The 12,947-nt window shown below is 43.4% G+C and overlaps 1 non-coding gene and 1 pseudogene across 1 annotated transcript; both read right to left on the minus strand.

Annotated features, from left to right (window-relative positions):
* Positions 1–898: 898 nt before the first annotated feature.
* On the minus strand, positions 899–981 carry trnal-cag (transfer RNA leucine (anticodon CAG)). The gene has a single exon. It is a non-coding gene; the product is annotated as a tRNA-Leu (tRNA).
* Positions 982–10,315: 9,334 nt separating this feature from the next.
* Positions 10,316–12,355, minus strand: LOC115402282 (transcription factor Sox-7-like; annotated as a pseudogene).
* Between the last annotated feature and the right edge of the window lie 592 nt (positions 12,356–12,947).

The raw sequence follows: 12,947 nt of genomic DNA on the forward strand, positions 1-12,947 counted from the left end.
ATAAAGATAGTTTAATCCAAAGTCTGCAAGAAACATGAACAGGAATCTGTCCATTACGGGATTTGAACTCAAAGCTGCATAAAGCTTCCTGCTGGAATAGTGACTAATCTATCAAAGGTCCAGCCAATCAAACCAGAAATATTGCTTTTAATAATATATGGCTAATATGAACTTTTCACAATTAATATTTAATAGGGGTTCTAAGTCAGTAGCTCATATTTATTATGCAACTCACATATATTAAAAAGAAGAAGAAAGACATCTACAGTGGAGCTTGAGCTCCCGCCTGGCTGTGAACAAGGTCTGGGTGGAAAACAAAGCATTCTTTATTAAATTACATTTACAGCTTCAGTATTGCACTTGCACAGTTCACAAAAAAGATTTTAAAGAAAACGCAATTAAATATAGTGTGCATTCTAAAAGTTATTTGTGATATGCAGATCAACACATCAATTCATTTAAAAAACAGTTTAAAAATTCAGACTTCAACCATACAATAGCATTGAAATCATTTGGTTAGTTTAATGATATATTGAGGGGAAAAAGTGTTTTACAAAGATTGCATAACCTCTGTGATTATACTGAACATACAATAAACAATAACAAAAACAACAATAGATCAACAGACCTGTCACAACCTGATACTGTTCCACAAATTAATTCAACTGGAGCAGCCCTCACTTTACTACCTGAACTTAACAAAAATGTTTTGTTTAAATGTGCACTGCAATAGAAAGAAAATTATAGGAATGCTGGTCTGTTATGCTAGATGGAAAAAGAACAGTGTAACGCTAGTCTGAGAAGTGACTTTATCATCATCATTATTAGTACTATTAGATTGCACTGTTGCACTAAATGTCATAACAATGCAAAAAAAAAAAAATGAAAAGGAGATTTCTGTCAGAAGTGGGATTCGAACCCACGCCTCCAGGGGAGACTGCGACCTGAACGCAGCGCCTTAGACCGCTCGGCCATCCTGACAGTTGTAGCTATACGTTGGTGATGTTAGTGTTAGCCATATCGATTAAATGAATACAGAATTACAGTGGCAAGTACCAAAGAAAGCGCTAAACTATTGTTTTTTTTAAAGCAGAACATAGACATTATCGCCTGTATGAGCGTAGACTTACAAGGTAAGCTACAAAACCTTCCGCCAAAAACTGTAACTTTCGGTGCAGCTGCAGAACGCTAGCCGGCTAACTAATTAGCTATCGAGCGATCTCAAAATGCTACAATTTACGCTAACTATTTAAAAACACAACATCTGGAACAAAGTCAAGCTTTGAAACGGAAACTGTTGGAACATAAAACAGAGAGAAACACAGCGAACGGAGACTTTGTGATGATGATCCAGGGCGAAGAAGCTCCTCTCCTGTCCGCCTCCATGTCCGAACTACGAGCTGTCATATTACCTTTTAATTAGCTGACCTGTTCAAAATAAAACTTTATCCGGTGCAATTTCTCAAGTTTCTAAAGCCTTTCTAGTGGTATTATATGTGGGTTTGGGGGCTTTCATAGATGCCTGTACACAGGTCTCACAAAAAAATAAAATAAAATAAAATAAGATAAATAAAAAATAAAATAAATATACATAAGATTATACATAAGTTTATCTGAATTTCTCAACATCTGGACGTCAATGAACACGTCTGTAATTGGTAATTATAAAAACTATTCATTTGTGAAATTCCATTTTCTGGGTTTAGGAACCGGGCATGATTTTGATTGATTTCCTGTTTATTCACAAGAAATAAAAACATTAGTGATTTTCCATATCTATGTTTGGTGGATCCTGCCTTTAAATGGATGGTTGGATCACACCTGTTATATTGATGTGCAATTTATGGCAATAGTGACTTTTTATTGTTAATAATATTATTTTTATACAGACATAAATAAACCCCTCACTTTCAGAACATGATCTCAAGTCTACTCACAAGGTTCCTACTGGCTAAGGTCCCATTTACATAATTTAAGTAAAAAAGGATAGTTTTTTAGTTTTCATTTCAGTTTGTATTTGCGTTTACACAGCAATGTTTTGAAAATGTAAGTGTTTAAATTGCTGTGAATGTGAGTGTGTGTGACTGTCTGTCCTGTGATGGACTAGAAAAACCGTCATTTTATATAAATGGTCTAAGTTTACAAATAAGGTCATCCACTATAATGAATAACATTTGTTTCTCAAACACCATGGGATATCGACTCTGTGAAAGTGCAGACTGTGTATTTTACAGCAGCAGAGTTTACCAAAGCAGAGGGTCAAGGCTAAAAGTGCTTACAGTTTGTTCTTGGTCCAAAAAAAAAAACAAAAAAAAAACCACATTTCAGTAGGATTATGAATACATTAGTGGTGCATTGCTGAGTGGAAAGGAGAAGCAGTTTTACAACTGTGTTATATGATGGCTCTTGTGATGGCGAATGATTACTTGACTTTGATTCAAGGCAGTTTGTGTATTTTGGATCGTAGGATTCAGTTCAGCCCACGTGCGTCCATGTGGGTCACAGTGGATACGTGACTGCTCTCTGAGCTTATCAGGAGCTTCAGCTATCACTGCTCTTCAAGTATTCGACCATCTGTAATAAACATGGGCCCGTCCAGCTCATATCCTGTTTTGAACCTGTCAACATGGTACTTTAGTTGAGGTGTTTGAACTCCTGGGACAACTGTGTGACTCATTTCCACGTGTTTCATATTTGATGTGGAGTCTTTAAGGAAACGGGGGCGAGCATGCAGCAGGAAGGGATTCCTTCAAGCTCAGACATCAACAACATCCCCAATATTAAAACTTGTACCGCTAAGGTCAGAGGGTTGGGAGTGACGATGGAAATGATGCCAGAGTTACCCGCTGCCAAGGTCAGAGAGGAGCGATGCCACGGAGAAAATCTGGGAGTAAACATCACACATCAAGGCTCGGGAAATGCTGTGTGTCATCGCTGACGTACTCCATCAGCGAGTTAGCAGCGCTGCCGGGAGTTTAGCTGTTCCTCAGTGAAGGAACTTGCATCATTGAACAGTCATCTACAAATGTTTAAGAAGTGGCATCAGTCATAACTTCAGAGAAGTGAGCAGGATGGGTTTTCATAAGCACGGTGGAGGTGCTATCAATAGTTGAGGATTAAACAATAATTCATATACAAATTAAGTAAAAAAAAACAGCAACATTTTGAGTTCAGGTGGCGTCAACAAATAACTTATCATGACTGATAAGCTCACCACCCAAAGACATTCACTGCACCACACTGCAGGATATGTTCACTCATAAATATTTATATTATTACTCCACTATTAGTATTTTGCTTAAAGTGTGTTTAGTAATGTTAGTTGATTGACCTGGCCACATAATAAACATATTCTGAGAAACATATCGATGTGATTAATATCTTCACCAGACAGATGAGGAGAACATTTCCTACACGCTGTGGGACGGTGGCAAAACAGCAGTCTTGACTGTAAAGCGTATCCGCCCCCAACTTTAGAGGAAATACATTGGTTTCCTTACTCATTCCACCCTGTTTAAAGAATTTGGGTATGTACACTTGAATGGTTCATGCAGTTACAAGGGTGTTTCTGTTTCTGGTAGAAAATATGGAGCTTTATTCATAGTGTCAAAAACATAACTTTTCTTTATTGTGCACATAACTATTGATTTTGATCACAAAAGGCAATTATCTTTTTTTTTTATTGTCTGGTCAATAATTTTGTGTTCATTAAAGTTTGGGGCAGCTCAGCTGTCTTCATCCCATTCTGTGACAGCTCAGTACCTGTGAAGGAAATAATTGTGTGTGTACTGTCATTCCAGTGCAACAATTGAAGGCTCATTACTGAACGACCTCCAAAACACACCTGATTATGAAGGCTTTCAGAGCTGCTGCACTGTGTGCACATTCTTTTTGAAAAGTTTACTTTTATACTATTTTCTAAATTTTAAATAACAAACTGCAAACACCCCTTACACTGTATGTGTAAGCGCTGATGGTTTCACCTGGCTTGTCCTTTCAGGCTAAACAATCACTTGTTTATTTCCAGTGAAAATTATTAAAACAGGAGCTGCATCTCAAATGACAGATTGTTCAGAACTTGATGAAGGAAAAATTAGGAGTAGTGGCCAAAAACCTTTGACAGACAATCAGCATGTCCAAGCATTGCTTATCATGAGGCTGGATGACTGGATGAAGCAGTATAGAGGATGAATGAATGAATCAGTCAATCAATCAATGAACAGAGTTGTCAGCTTCATGATCTTCAAATACAGAAATACTTCAGGGTAACAATGCTAATTTTATGACTTATTTCTGCTGAAACATGAAAAGCCCTGCGTCTCGTCGGCGGCCATCAGTCATCAGGCAGCCGGTTGGTTTGCTTTGTCTATCCTCCGCAGTAGCTGTTAAAAGGGGCTCTCTCACACCGCTCAACTTATAACATCACTCACCCAAATCATTAAGGCGTCTGCTTTTCAGGATGCACACTGAGTAAACTCTGTTAGCGCGGCGCGGCGGGGCCCGAGCCACGACGGCAGCGTGTGGGCCTCCTGAAATGGAAACGCCAGGGAGTGACTGCAGATCAAAGACACGCCACCCTCGCCATTCAAGAAAGTCGTGTTCATGATCACTTAATGTCTGTAAGTGTTTGTTTAAAGAGAAGAGAGCACATTCTCAAAAGGTGAGTAATATTGGGATGTGTCCGCTCTGAAGGAAGAAATCGCTGCCTTTAAATAAAATTACACTGTCCAAGCCACGGTCTTTGTTCACCAGCGCTGTCAGGGTCAAAACTGCAGTTTGCTTCCATGAAAGCGTGAACCCAGGTACATGACGCCTCCTCCAGTTATTCCCACAATAAGAGATCCCACACAGAACAGATAAGGGACGTTCTATCTCTTAAATGGAACAACCACATTGCAATTAGGAAGCACAATAGGAACATCCTCCTCCACATGGAGGTGAAGAGTTACACCACCCTGGGGAGAATCCGCAGTAGTCAAAAACAAGCCACATTGTGCTGCAGCGCGCTGGTGTACACCAATGCAACCCATGCTATTAGAAACAAGGATAGAGAGAGAGAGATCAGTACAGACCACAGTGTAAAAATGGGACGCCCCATAATTTAACACCTCGTGTTAAAAAGAATTCACCCGTGGAAGTTTTAATACTTCAAAACGTCTTGTGATACAACTTTGAAGCTCTTATTAAAGTGTGGAGTTGTGCATAGGTTTGGAAGAAAGCACATTTCTCAATCCTTTTTCGTGCATTCTCCGGTGTAGCACAGGCTTTGCTGCCTGTGCCGATTTGGTAATCAGGCCGCGCTTACGGGTAAATGGAAATCTAGCCTTCTCCTTCCCCGGGTTGGCAGCCATGTGCTGGCCTCCCTCTGTGCTTTTGCTGGTCGCCTGTATCTGCTTAGAACAGGTGCCGGATCCCGTTCAGCTGCAGCATTCACAGCGCAGGTACGGGTGGGAGGCCCTTGGCTGCTCGCGCGGTCCCCCAAGTTTTCCAGGGGTCCCCATCTGTGTCCCCGCACATCCTCTGCCACATGGCACCTGTCCCTCGACGAGTCTGGTCCATTCTTCGTCCGGCGACGTACACGCCTGCCTGCCACCCCACACTCTGCCTGTTGTTGAGCCACAATGAGATGAAGAATAGCTGCACCCATAATCCCTCGCTGTGAGATGTGTGTGTGTGTGTGTGTGTGTGTGTGTGCGCCTTCCCTTCTTTTTCCTCCTTTGGCCAGATTTAGGGCCAAGTACAAATTGTAAACAGGTTATTATGCTGCTGTAGCACACTCCAACTGGAAATGCACTCCGACAACATTTAGTGTTCACTGATGTGAACGTGTCTTTATCCGTCACACGGAGGAGTTCAGTTTGGTGTAAAGTTCACGGAAATTAGTGTCACAGTGGCGTGCTAATAGGTTTGTTGTTCTCTGTTTGCCAGGCTTAACGTGAAGACGTGTAATTATTTCCTGAAAGCTGCTTGAACGTGCAATTTGCTTCCTGCACTGCAAGAAATTGCTGCATGCAGCACTTTTATTCTGTTTTATAATTTCAGATATAAACAGGAATCTTCATGCAGCATTTATTCAGAAGCTGCACGAGCCAAGTCAAACACAGCGTAGCATATATAGCACGCCGGTGTAAAGGCCATCGCGGCCTCAATCAGCGATATGCCTTAGTCACGTAGTTCAAATCAGCCACTTCCTCTTGACCTACAGTTAATACATTAGGAACGTCATACGACACATGTGGTCGACTTCCAAATGTGTGGGGACTGCACGCCGGCTACACAATGGACACCGGCCCCGAGCAGACAGTCGGCCTCCTCCACGCCTCCGGAGAACACGATATTTAAAGTGATCGCCGCTCGCCTCGTTCCCAGCAGATGCATAATACGTTACGCAGCTGTGAGAGCGCCGCGTCCGTCTGAGCGCGCCGAGCTTTACGTTTGTTACCTTGACAGTTGGTGTTGCATTGGAGCGGTGGTGAGGTTGTTTGTTTGGCCAGGGAAGTGACATGACGGCAGAGGAGGAAATAGGAAACATAACAGACTACCTGACAGACTCATTCCACAGGCTTGACCTGAGACTGGATCCGAGCCAGCGAGCAATCAGAGAGAAATAACAAGGGGAGGCTCTTTTGTTTGTTCAGCCTATATCCTTATGATCACAAATACTGTGAATCTTGGGGTCGTGCAAGTGTGTGAGGGATTCAAATACACACATCAGGTGCATGTTAGTGGAATTAAATATTTAGAGAATTATCGAATGTTGATTTGCATTAAAAATAAAATGCATAAAGATTTTTTTGTTCTTTTAAAGTGTTGTGTCTCTGTCTCCGGTTGTTGACGCACCATTTTCTCTTTCCGTTGTTGATTTATTGCAGCTGAAACAGCAGTCGGAGCTGTCGGAGCTTCAGCAGAAGGCTCTGACTAAAGGTTAGGATGATGATGAGTCAACTCCTCAGGACGGAAAGGAGCCCGACATGTTCAGCGTTTCGCCCTCACTTCCGAAAGTACCAAAAAAAGTGATGAGATTCACAAATCTCAGTAAACACCATGCATCTCTGATTAGTTTTATCAGAGGATCTTCAGTTGGTGATGATTAGATATCAAATCATGTTTATTATATCTGTGCAGTCTAAACCTGCATCATTTCATCCTGTTCATCAGTTTCTTCAGAGTAAATAATGTCAACTGCTGCTGTTCTGGGAAGCTGTGGCTCCGTCGGGACAGTAGGTCGTCTCCCAGGTCAATAGTTCAGTCCCGCATCTCACCTTATCTGTGTGTTGAACTGTTCCCGGGCGAGAAGTTGGAATTCAAATTGTTTTGAATTTAGATCGAGAACCCTGCGTGGCAGCCATGTCCATAAATGTGCGCGTGTGTGAGTGTGCCAGTAAAGCAGCGCCACACCATATAAGTGAAGTCCATTTATTGTTAATAATTTTACTGAATTATTTTGGTCCCAAAGACGTAGTTTTTTTTTTTTTGTTTTGTTTTGTTTTTGTTTTTTATAATTGACTCAAACTGTTTTAACCAAAAGAACCTGACATTGAATCAGTACGACGCTTTTTGCTAAGTTAACCGATACGGGTGTAAGCATTAAAACAACACTATATGTAGTGACAGATAAAATATGTTATGTTCATATAAATGTCAATGAATCTCTGTAATAAATTTTTCAGTCCAATCAAAACAACGTGATTCAAGTAATGGAAACTTGACTGTTTTAGGTTTTTTTTTGTTTTTTTTTAAATATAAAGGCCTAAAGATTTGAAGGTTTACCAAGTATATTTCCAAATTAAATCAGTCTACCCCTTATTTTTAAGCATAATCTAAAGGAACTGGATGTTTTGTTGCACCCATTAAGAGTAGGTGTTTGGTGCATTTTAGGAATCTTGTTGATAATTTCTGTGCCAATGTCATCATAGTGCTCATAATTATCATCCTAACTTTTTCCTGTAATCACTGCAATGCAACAAAAAGAAGCATATTTTGTTTTTTGCCTGACTCGAACTCCTTTGTGTGCGTCTAACCCGAATTTGACCAGGCTTTGTTGTGGCTTGAGTCTTTGTCCTTGTGCGTGTTGCGGCGTCCTACCCTGAGGTGGTAGACAAGGTTTCTGAAACATTACAGGTCATCTCCGCCGAGGGAGTCGGCAGCAGCAGCAGCACCCTGAGCTAACCCTGACCGCTCCCGGGCTAATGCCCCCACCGAAGGTTACCTTCTCACCCCAGATGCCCGAGGCACTCACCCACCCGACTCTAGAGTCCAAAATATGGCTGCGCTAAGGTAGAGCGTCTGCAGGGGTTTAGACCCTGCAGGCGCAGAGGTGTAATGATATAACCTCAGATGAATGAGCACAAACGCAAAAACTGGTATATGATGAATGTTGTCATTCAGGTTGGTTTAAACACATCCAGATTCGAGTTCCCAAGCGTGTCAGATCGCAGCTGGTTGTCGGAGCCAAAAATGTGATTGTCATGAGGACGGATTTCAGGCGGAGGAATCTGGTTTGAACTCATTCGTGAAGCAGACCTGCATGTGTGTGGTCAAGGTGCAATAGGCCGGGTCGACAAAGCCTCTCCTGAAAAATGGTGGATAAGTAAAGACGGGTGAGTAAGATGCTAATCAGCAGCGCGGTGTTTCCTCCCGCTCGCTGAACAGCGGGTTCCCTTCCCTCACTCTGGCTTTAATGCCGGGCCCAGCCAGGCCCAAACATCCTGACGGAGAGAGGCTTTTCGCTTATCAGTCAGGAAACACCGCTCCTCCGCCACATCCTCTTTACAAGAAGCACGACTCAACCATTCCCAAAAAATGCAGGAAGACCAGCCAGACTCCAGGATTTGTCAAAAGCCCCCTGAATTCCTTTTATCGAGAAAGAAAAATTCAAGAGAACAGAGAGACTGAGGAGAGGAGTGGAAAGAGGAGAGGGGGGAAAAAAAAGAGAAAAATGAGGAGGGTGTACAACAGTCAACGAGGCCCCAGAATTTATTTTTTTTTATTTATTTTGCACAGATTACCAAAGGTCTGCATCAGCAAGATATAACATTGGGGGGTTGGTTGCGGGGGTGGAAGGAAGGGGGGGGGGGGGGGGGGGGGGGTGTCACAGCGCGCCTAGAATGGCGCCCTGGAATAAGACGGTGGAAAACAAAGCACGGCCGAGATGGAGGCGGGCGGGGGACGGCTGTGCCTGTTTACACTAATCTCTGAACCGGGATGAAATGAAAGCTAGAGAGAGAGGGATGGAGAGAGACGATGGGCGTGTGGAAAGAGCCGGTGGGAGAGTGGGTGTCATAATGGGCCTCTCGCAGCCACACGGCGCCCCGGAATAGAAGAACACTCAATTCAAAGATTTTTTGTTCTGTTTTGTTTTTCACTCCTCTCTGAATTGTTTATGGACATGTTGAAAACTTGTGATTCCACTAACTTTTATTTCAAAATGTAATTGTATTAATTGTTTTCTATGTATATGAGTACAAATGTAATCCATATGCTATACAGCTTCATAGTTTTAGGAGTATCTATCATTATCAATAATTCTTAATTATATGGAACAATAAAGAGAAATCTTTTGTCATGGTATATCATCTGTGGAAGTGTGATCCAGGTAGCAACTGCGTTAATATAAAAATCGACCTTTATTTTAAATTGCTGTCTTTCACAAACCTAAATCAGCATACAGTTATAGTTACTATTATTATTTCTCATTGTAGACGTGGATTATATATTATTAGTTACTTGAGAGGAAGTATAAACGCCTTTCTTTCTTCATTTTTAAGTTGCATAAGAAATGGCCAACTAAAACCTCATTCAATTACAACTACTGAGGTAAGACTCCCAAACTGGTGAGAGCGACAACATAAAAATACAAACATTTGAATGGAAAGTGTTGATAATAACAATACAGGTAGCATTTTAAGCAAAAAACATCAAAGTACTTAAATTAGCTTCTTCAGAGCGTCTGTACATGCCTCAGTGGCAGCTAGTTGAGATTTACAAGTAGACAAAGACGATTGTTCTACTGTTTAAGAAAAACTCATGACAACTGGATGGTGGCATACTATAGTATTTTGTGTCTGCATCCCTGAGGTGTCCATCTCCTTCTTCCACAGCCTCCCGACCGCTCTCGGTTTTCGGTCGAATCGGGCTCCAGATAATCATATTGCTCAGTATTCAGTTTCACGGTCGGATGAAATTGTCCACAGATGCGAATAAAGGTTCTGAGATATGTTCTTTCGGCATCCAGGCGCAACGCCATCCCAGAGTTCAGGTAGTGTAGGCGTCTCCTGAATCAGTCACGGGCGCACCGGGGTCGCCGCCGCCGCGCTTACGAGATGCCGTAGTTGTTGTAGTAGGCTGCTCGTGGCGTCGGGCCAGCACAGAGAAATGAGGCGGTTTCTGTGGTGCTGCTTGGGACCCGCGGCGGCCGGGAGCGGCGGCATGCGGACGCCACCTGGATGTGTCCCGTCACGTCATGCCGCCGCCGCCGCCCTGCTCGGGGTAGGAACCCGCTCACTGTGGAGTTCAGGTATGGTCGAACTCGTGCGGTCCACCTCGCCCAGGAGCTCGGCCTGGCTCAGTTGGTCCAGGGTCTCCAGGTGGGCCGGGTCTCCGGCGGAGGGGACAGCTGGCCAGGTGGCCCTGGTGGAGCCCGGTGGTGGATCTGCGGGGGAAGGGCGATGAACTGTAGTAGGACAGGGGGGGGCCGGGGAGGAGGTCCGCCGCTGCCCCAGACTGGGACATGTGAGGGATGTGAGCGATGTGCGAGCCCCGCAGTGGAGTGGGTCTGAGCATGAGTCAGTGTGGTAAGGGGGGGGGCTGCCAAGTGTGTCTGGTTTTGGTGGTGATCATCTGGACAGGAAGCTGAGGAGGAGCTGCCAGACGTGGAGTAATAAGAGGGGGGCACGTGCTCGTGGTCCATGGCGTCCAGAGGGGACATCTCGGGAGGGGTGGGGAGGCCGTAGGGGTAGGTGTCGAAGCTGCTGCTGGAGCCGGCGGGGTCCCTGAAACTCCTGACGCTGGGCAGAGCGGGGCTGGAGCTGGAGAACGTGCCGCCGACTCCACCGGAGCCGCCGTCGTCTTTGTCGAGGGGGTGGCAGAGGGCTCGCTGCTCCGGCATGGCGCCGTGCTCGGGGGCCAGCCCGCTCAGGAGGACAGCGGGGGTCCACCTGCTTACAGATGCGTTTCAGCTGCTTCTTCCGGCGCGGCCGATACTTGTAGTTGGGATAGTCCTGCATGTGCTGCACCCGCAGCCTCTCCGCTTCCTCCACATAGGGCCTCTTCTGAGGAGGAGTCAGGGCCTTCCACGACTTCCCTGCACCAAACACACACAAGGCACGTTAGTAATGAAAGAAAAAATGAACACATGTAGCATTAAAAAAGCTTTCTAAAAAAAAACCCCATCACATTCATATTAAAACTAATTACAAAAGTATTAATTACATCAATTAAATGTTAATAAAAACTATTTTTTATTTCAAAAGAGATTTTTTTTAAATTTTCATTAAATTATTTAGATGGTTAATTGTCTATTGAAGAACAAAAACAAATAAAATAGGAGTCAAAACCTTCAGTGTAACCTCCACTATCCTTTTTGCGTCTGAATTTATAAAATCCCCTTCATTCTTTTCACTAAAACATTTAATGTAAAAATATATGAAATGTATTTTAAATCATCTGTCAGGCAGTCCAGTAACTTGTTTAACAATAAAGTGAGTATATAAAACGTTCTCGATTTGCTGGATCTGTGTAACTATAAAGTGACAAAAAACAATAATTTCTTCCACTGTTTTCTGTAACTTTCAGGATTTATGCATTATAATGTGAACAGTTATCTGACTTCACTCTTGACAAACAATGATATATTAAAAAAGAAAAAAGAAAAAAGAAAATACATTTTATTGTTGTAAAGAGTTGCAAAGAGTAAAAAAAAAAAAAAAAAAAAAACGAGGCCTAAAGGGAATAAAAAGTTTTGAGGGAATCAGAAAACGGTAAGATAATAATAATAATAATAATAATAATAATAATAATAATAATAATAATAATAATAATAATAATAATAATCTCTCACCCAGCATCTTGCTGAGCTCGGCGTTGTGCAGGTCCGGGTTTTGCACCGCCAGCCGTTTGCGCTCATCCTTGGCCCAGACCATGAAGGCGTTCATGGGCCGCCGGATCCGCGGCTCCGGCGTCTTGTCCGCGGCGGTCCGGTGCGGCCCGTGGCCGTCGGGCACGTCCCCGTCCCCCGGAGGACACTCGAAGGACTCCGGCCAGGACGAGTACGCGCTGATGAGAGCAGCCATCTGCGCGCTCTCTCCTCTCCAAAACTTGGGATGCGCGCGCCTGTAAGAAGTTTCACTCTCTTCTTGGAAGATGGTTTTAAAATTAAAAAAAAAAAGACAAAAAAATCCAAACTTCAGAACTAAAACTCCTGCAGTGTGCTTCAGTCTCTCGGAGCGGTTTGAGCAGAAAGCCCAGATGCGCTCATGTTGCGGCTCCTCCTTGTGATTCGGTCTTTCCTGGTGGATGGGGGAAGCGCTTTATATCTGAGGAGCAGGTTCCAGGAGAAACCCCGGAGGAGGACTCTCAGCTCCTCCTTGATTGCTCGTTGAGCCCCGTGAAAGGAAAGAGAGAGAGCAGCAACATTTCAACACTACCAACTCCTTAAACTGGCCTCACAACACAACAAGGCTCTGGACAGACAGCTTAATACCTGTTTAACTGACAGAGCTCCTTTGCACGATTCTTTATTTTTATTGACATAAGAAAACTTTTTTCACAACTGAAGAAATGTGTATTTTAATGTGCCAAATATCTCGAGCTTAAGAGACAAACCAGGATTTGCAGCCACACCGTTTTCTCAGCTCCAGAAGAGAAATCTGACCTGACAAACCAACCGAACCTGTTTCACCCAGTTTACCCAGAGACATTAAACTGCTGTGGTTAACTGCGCCTGTCTT

This window comes from Salarias fasciatus, chromosome 15 (genome assembly GCF_902148845.1).
Source record: "Salarias fasciatus chromosome 15, fSalaFa1.1, whole genome shotgun sequence".
Taxonomy (NCBI): Eukaryota; Metazoa; Chordata; class Actinopteri; order Blenniiformes; family Blenniidae; genus Salarias; species Salarias fasciatus.